Here is a 7,601-nt window from a genome sequence, read left to right as displayed (position 1 = left end):
TGGTTTATCAGTTTGCTCTGCCTTGTGTATTTGTTTATTCTTGCCTTGTAAGGTGTACCGGATTTCTACTTTTGCCAAGTAAAAAGACTTTGGGCCAAATTAATTAAAAAGAAATACGCCACCGTTACACTGTGGCGGAAACAGATATCGTATTTATCCGTCCGATCAAGCTACGTTGAGATGACGTGTTATTCAGAGAGTGGTGTGTACCACAGGTTCGCAGGCGTATCGCAGGTGTATGTCATACTGAATGCAGCGGGTGCAAAGTGATCGGAAATGCACCCGACAACCTCATCTGCATTGATCCACGCCCCATATCGTACCATAAAAGGCTTCAAGCATGACTCAGCAGACAGCAGTTTGTCTGAGATCCGTCTGTCAAAAAAAGAAAAAAAGGCTTTGCAGCCGCAGACTATATAGCGGCTTCACAAATTACAATAAAAATGATTGCTGGAAAGAAATCACAGCCGCGGTCACTGCTATGAATATAGCCCACACTCTATGAATTTAATAATTCTACACATGTAGGAGCAGGACAGTTAGGGCTTTTATGTTATGTCGTTTTTGCACCATTGTATATTACCACTATAGGCTACTATATATGTACAAACTGACATCAATCCATCAAAGGACACCAAAGGAAATTAAAAGATTTCCAAGCTTATAACGGTGCGTGCTCCGCTGAAGCAATATAATTATAATTTATTTAATTAAGTTCGGGACCAAGGCGGGTGCTCACTCACACCTTTGCAGAGGTAAAACATATCCGATATTTAAAATATCGGATATATGTCAATGCAAAAGAGATAGAGAGAGAGAGAGAGAGAGAGGGGGGGGGGGGAGGGAGGGGGGCATGGGCCCTCGACACTGGTTTGCGCGATAAAGAACAGTAGCCTATACATTCATAAGTGAATAATTATAGGCCCCTGGGATCCTCTTGTCTGAAGAAATTATAATCCAGTGAGTTTATCCAGTGAGTTAAACTATTCTGTGTGTGGCATCCATGCATGTGATCAATATCAATACACATTATTATAAAGTCTGTCCGTCATGTTTGTGAACAAGCGCGAGTGGAGGTGAGCTGGCTTAAAACTATGATATGACTGGCCGACTTTCAAACACGCTGATGCCATTCATTAGGCTAATGTGGTCTTCTATTTTTTTATATAGGGCTAATTAGCCCTATTCATTTTCCAACGTGAATCGGATCGGCAGCACGCTGATGTTCTTGTGTTGGAATTTATGTTATATTTAAGTTACTATTTTTAACTTAAATTCATATCAGCTCATAATGTCGGCTATCAGGCTTTTTGATTGTCCACTAATCGGTAATCGGATATATCGGCCAAAAACCATATCGGATCACTACTTTAAATGTCACTATGAATTGAATACTGAACGTTGTCACTTTAGTCCAGGGGTACTCAACTGGCGGACCGCGGTCCGCGACCGGACCGCGGACCACCTCTTTGCGGACCACCCAAAAAAAAAAAAAAAAAAAAAAACTTTTTTTTTTTTTTTTTTTTTTAAGTTAATAATATAAATAACATCAGATGGTACATTTCTCATGTGAAATTGCTGCAAAGCCCCCCAAAATGTCCCCCAAGGGCCCCCAAAATTCTGGCGCGCATAGCCTGATTTGGAGTTCCACTCCGGGCCTGCACTCTGCACCCCATTATTGGTTGGGTGGAAGGCGATCTGATTTGTATAAGCTTGGCTTGACCATACTAAACGGGCATAGAGCCCCGCTCTCCGATGGACGCCGCGCATGGGACCGGACCTCAGTCTTATTCAAAAAAATATTTGTGGACCGTCATCATTTCTAGTTGAGGACCCCTGCTTTAGTCTTTTACTCCTGGGATGGAGGCCATGCAGTGTACACCCTGAATTAGAATGTTATTCAAGTAGACATATGTAATATAAATATCCTGGATGGACGGACGGGGGTGGGGTTGGGGGACTGACGGTAGGGGAGAGCCGCCAAGGATGTAACACTTTGCACGTTTCATTTTTTTATCTACACATGTAATATTTCCAGGCAACGGACCTACACATGTCTGCTTCCATAAACCACTTCAAGTAATTTTGTTTATAAAACAGGTCGGGAGTTATTAAACCGAACGTGGACGCTGTTCCAGTGTTACATTTGCTGCGCATATCGGATCAATTGCATGCATGGTAAATGTAACAACGCTAAAAAAACACCATTAAACATATCGTTTTCAGCTTAAAGCAATTATATTTCATTGAAGCAACTCCTTAGCATTGTTTTCATACCATGGATATAAGAAAATGTATCAAAAATAAGGGAAATATTAAATAGTATCGGTGTACCAGTTTGGGCGTTTGATTCAGTTCAATGGGAAAATACATTGATTAAACAAACGTTTGATTGATTGAGTTGTACAATGTTATACAACCCTACACTAATTTTAGAATACACTATGTAATGAAGACAGCTGACTGAACATATAATATTGGCCAATATGTCAACTGTGTAAATATGACCTATAATGGTATTGAATGGAGCCGGCGTGTGTTACAATTGATCCACTTTTGCAAGTTGTTGTTTGGCGTTGCTTACAGACCAGAATGAACGTGCATTCCGTCTAAACACGATGCAAACTAATGAAGAACATGAGCATGAAGACATCCATGTGGATTTTTATTCACCAACATCAAAGAAAAGAATTGTAGCACACATATACTCCAGGTGTAAAGTTTTACGCTTTTTGAGAAAAGTCAGTTTTTCGCCAATAGCTCCCCGTAGGATGAAGGTAAACACTTCAAAACGTAGAGTACGTTGCTGTACACTGACGCGATGGTGTCATGATGGCGTTGACCAATCAAGAGATAACGTTCATGTTACAACCGTGACGCGTTACAATCGTGGCGGCTCTCCCCTACGGATGCCAAATTGCAGATGAATGTGTGAATGTGACACAAGAAGACAATTCAAAGTACATTGCAATGTCACCAGTACTGCTTTTCACAAGTGCAAAAGTCAGCATGTTCAGACCTCCTATATAAAGTAAGCCCCCAATCAGCGTGTTTTATCGCTCCAGAAATCTAGGATTAGATCCATGATAGCTCATCACCACCACCACACCTCCCCCTGAATGATTCCACTGCATGCTGGCAGTCATTGGTGTCAATACTGTGGTATTATACAGCTCTGCAGTAGCACCAATAAAACTCCTGCTGAGGCTCAGTAGCCTCGATACCCAGGCTTTCATTTCGTCTGCGCGAAAGATGAAAGCCTGGAAAAAGCCGTGGGCTGAACCAGTCTAAAAGTGGGAGTCAACCCTTCCGGGTGGGCGTCGCTCTAAATTATGTGACGTAGCGCTGCACTAGGGGGGAGAGGAGGGGCCGGGGGTGACGGACAGATCGATGAGATCCAATCAGGGTGCGCGCATTTCTGAGGCGCGACCCGCCCCTCTAGACCAGAAATGTCTCTGCTTAGGTCAGGCTAGAGGCTCAGAAACTCACCTCTAGGCCGTGTGGTGAGGTCCCTTTTCGTTCAGGTCCGTTCCCACGGAAGGGGGACTACACAATTTTTTCTCCATAAAAGAGATTTATAGGTAGAAAGTACTAAAAAAAAAGTTCTACTCGTCCCGCCCTGCAGTTATTTTATAATCCGCGAATTAAAACGGGACTATTTCTTACAAGGCGTAATAATATGTGCAAGGGGAGTGGTGTTGTTTTGGTCACGTGGACCAATCGCGTAGCATCTTTATTCCCTTCCCATAATAATATTAGAGCAATGGCGGCCACCAGTTCAACCAGCCAAGAGGGGAAAAATAAACCAAAACAGCGGGGAAAAGTGCGTAAAAGGGAATCAAAGGACTCTAACGAGGACGCTGTGTTTCACGTCACGTGTTACTGTCGCTTTATTTGTAAAAGACGATTGTGTTTGGCCGAGAAACGCTGCACACAGACGGTGCAGGGGGAAGAGAGAACGCTGCCTCGGACAGTCACGTCTGAAACCCCCCGAAAGAAACGTCGTTCTCGGACAGGTTTGCCCGTCCCTTCTGCTGGCCATGTCCTTCCAGCCATCTGCATCATTTGTGGACAAATATATTACTGTTTTGGAAAACGGAAGAAGCTTTCACAAGCAGAAACAGTGTCTGTCAGGTAAGCGACCACCCTCCCTCTCTCTCTCTCTCTCTCTCTCTCACACACACACACACACACACACACACACACGTTAACATTGGACTGGAAAATGCATTGCCAGTTTTGGACTGTGAAATATTGATTATGACGATAACTGTGCTACCGGTATTTACATACAGACCTATCATTTTCCCATTAGATCAGAGGTCTTTGATGTGCTGTGTTTGAGGCCAAGGCTTTGTGGGATCACTCTGTTGAATATCATGTCTTTTTGGGTAAGGAAGTTTGCAGATAGAAAGGCGGTGGTCTTGTGATGTAGTGCATTTATATATTATTATATTATATTATACTTATCATTGATAAAAGTGTTTATCTACAGAACAGAGACTGAAACACTGCTGATTGAATTACTACATTATTAGGAATGCATGGAGGTCAAGGGGGCAGGTCACTGTTATTTTTATATTACATAACCATATAATGGATAGAAGATACAAAAACAAATTTCACCTACATTTTGAATTGTAAATGTGTGATACTATATATATACTCTGTATTTTGGCTGTCTTTAGATACAATGTTGACAGCAGACACCTTTGCACATGTTAAGTATTTTTTTGTCTGTGTGTGTGTGTGTGTGTGTGTGTGTGTGTGTGTGTGTGTGTGTGTGTGTGTGTGTGTGTGTGTTTTCAGAAATTAACAACCCTTTGCTGCCAGCTACAACATATTCTGCGAACGAGTCATCCTGAAAATGAACCAACTAAGGAAGAAGTTCATAGACATTGTTAAGAAGAATGAGGATATTGATGCTTCAGACTACAGGTAACTGTGTCCTTGACAGTTCAGTAAACAAAAAAGAACCTCTTTCATACTGAAAAGTTTCAATTTTATTGATTTATTCGCTCACAAGAAAGGCTATGACACTATGTTTAAATTAATTTGTTTCTCATTGTGAAAAAATCCCTTTATTTATACATTTGTGCCCGTCTTTTTCTATATTTTCATTTTGCAGGCAGGATAAACTGAAAAGGCGGTTGGCCCGTGATTTCCCCCAGCTGCAACACGCAACATCTCTGAACTAGTTTTTGTTGAAACATTATCAGCAGATACACTGTTAGACAGGCTATCCATCAGACACGACCACAACTGAGTCAACGAGGTAAGCCAAGCTGAAAGTGACAATGAACACACATCTGGGCAAACTACAGAGCACACAAGGACACTGTATAGTGCAGGACTGATATTGAACTTGTAAATGAAACTCCCGGTATGAAATGCCCTTGGCCTCCCACAGCAGAGGATTTGAATGTTTCTGAAGCAAAATCTGTTGTGCCAGTTGAACTATTCAATGTAATTTCCTGGATTATAGGTGCAACAGAGGAACCAACACTAGACTGTTATGTTGATATTACTGAAGATGTAAACCTAAAAGTTTTATCTGTTTGTCAATACATTGTGCATCTAAAGGTCGGAAGCAGACGCCTAAGTCACTGTGTCTTGGTCTAACTGTTCGCCATTTAACAGGTTCATCCAATGTTCTGTCACTACTGAATAGATTAGGACACTGTGCTTCATGGAACACAGTTGTCAGTCTAGACACTAGCCTAGCTCAACTACAACTTCTAGAGGGCAGAGACAAAATTCCTAAGGGGTTCTCAAAGAAGGCACCTACCATACTGGTGTGGGATAACATTGATTTTGGGGAGGAGACACTGTCAGGTTGTGGAACTACTCACCATACAAATGGCATTATGCTACAAAGTTCTGTTGTTGAAACAATGTCTAGACCAGACAGACAGCCACTGCCGAAGTCAGTTTACACATTGAAAGCACCTCCTACATTCAACACAATCCACAGTCTAAAAGACAAGGGCCACAGAACTTGTTTCAGGATGCAAGGTACAAATCATTCTGTACGGCATCATCAGCTCTCCACCAACATTGCAAAAGGGCAAACTACCAAGCAGCAGTGATGAGACGTTCTCTGACTAGTAGGATGTGTGCTCCTTCACCCATTGGCAGTGGATGGGGCATGGAGGATGGGGAGTTAAAAGTAACATGGCTGACTAGAAATCCTGCCCCTGATAGTGTGTTGCAGGTAGTCCACTGTAATTGTAAAAAAGCAAATGTGAGACTGAAAGATGTTCATGTATGTCTGCAAAACTGTCTTGCACTGATTTATGTCACTGCCAGGACTGTGAAAATGTGTCAAAGGAAACAGAAGAAAGAGGTACATGGGATGATGACATTTGTATGCTATTTTGTATTTTCATATATTTCCTGGGGGGGGGGGGGGGGGGGGGGGGGTTGGATGTACAAATGACAGATGCTGTGACACTTTGCGGAACTTGTAAATAAATAAATGTTTCATACCATATGTTGTAATAATTCTGACCTCTAGTACTTTAATTTTTAGTCTTGTCCATTTCTTTGCATTATTCCAATTTAGGGGGCGTGGTAACATTTTGATAGATTTTCTGCCATGTTGGTCCAAGGTGCCCTGATTTTCTTTTCTACCTTTCATTACACATTAGGTTGAGACATTTTCTATGTATGAAACATAAGCTCTTGGCACAATTTACTGTGTAGGTTTCATTGTACTGTGTGGCAAACACTTAAGTTGAAGCATATTCTTTAACAAATATGCTACATTTCATGATATAAATTCACATATGAGTAAACTAAAGGCACCAATACTTATGTCAGATGTTATGTATATGCATTTGACATTTGAGAAAAAAAATGTGTTGCCAAAAACACATTTTACAAGCAAAAACAGCAGCACACGATTTTCGTTTTTTGGTTATAAACTGTTTATACATTTATGGCTATAAAAAAAAAACAGCAGGTTTTTATGAGTAGAACGTTTTACCCAAAGTCTAGAAGGGTATTATCTATGAAAAAATGCATTGAATGCGTAGTTCGCTTGACATGGGAACGAAACTCATTTTCTAAGCACTTTTTCATGGGTCCCAACACGGCCTACTCAGGCAAGAGAGAGAGTGGCGATGGTGAGATATACTTTATTTTCCCCCAAAGGGAAAGTTTAAGTGTTACAACAGCAAAATGGGACACATAAATAAAACTGCTGGACAGACAGGAAAACAACAGACACAAGTGGACATAAATAAACACACAAGACCAGGACCACCATAGGACCGTATGCAATTTGGGGAAGGCAGTTCTTATGCATTTGCATTATAGAGTCTGATGGCAGTTGGCATGAAAGAGAGTACTCTGGACTGCTACGTCTGCATTCTCGGGGGGAATGTGAGCCTTCGACTGGAAGCGCTCACCCTATCCTGCAGCATGACATACTGTATAAAGGATGAGAGGGATATGGTAACTGTGCTCCTTGTGGTGGTGTTCGCATGGGGGTGCATACAGTGCGTTGGTTAGACATATACACTAACAGTCCGACAGGCATTAGTCCGACAACGCGTCGCTCCCGACATGCGTGGCAGGTTAGAACTAACCTGTGGCAA

The sequence above is a fragment of the Protomyctophum parallelum genome, assembly GCF_964188405.1.
Source record: "Protomyctophum parallelum genome assembly, chromosome: 12".
Taxonomy (NCBI): domain Eukaryota; kingdom Metazoa; phylum Chordata; class Actinopteri; order Myctophiformes; family Myctophidae; genus Protomyctophum; species Protomyctophum parallelum.
Note: the sequence above shows the minus strand (reverse complement) of the source record.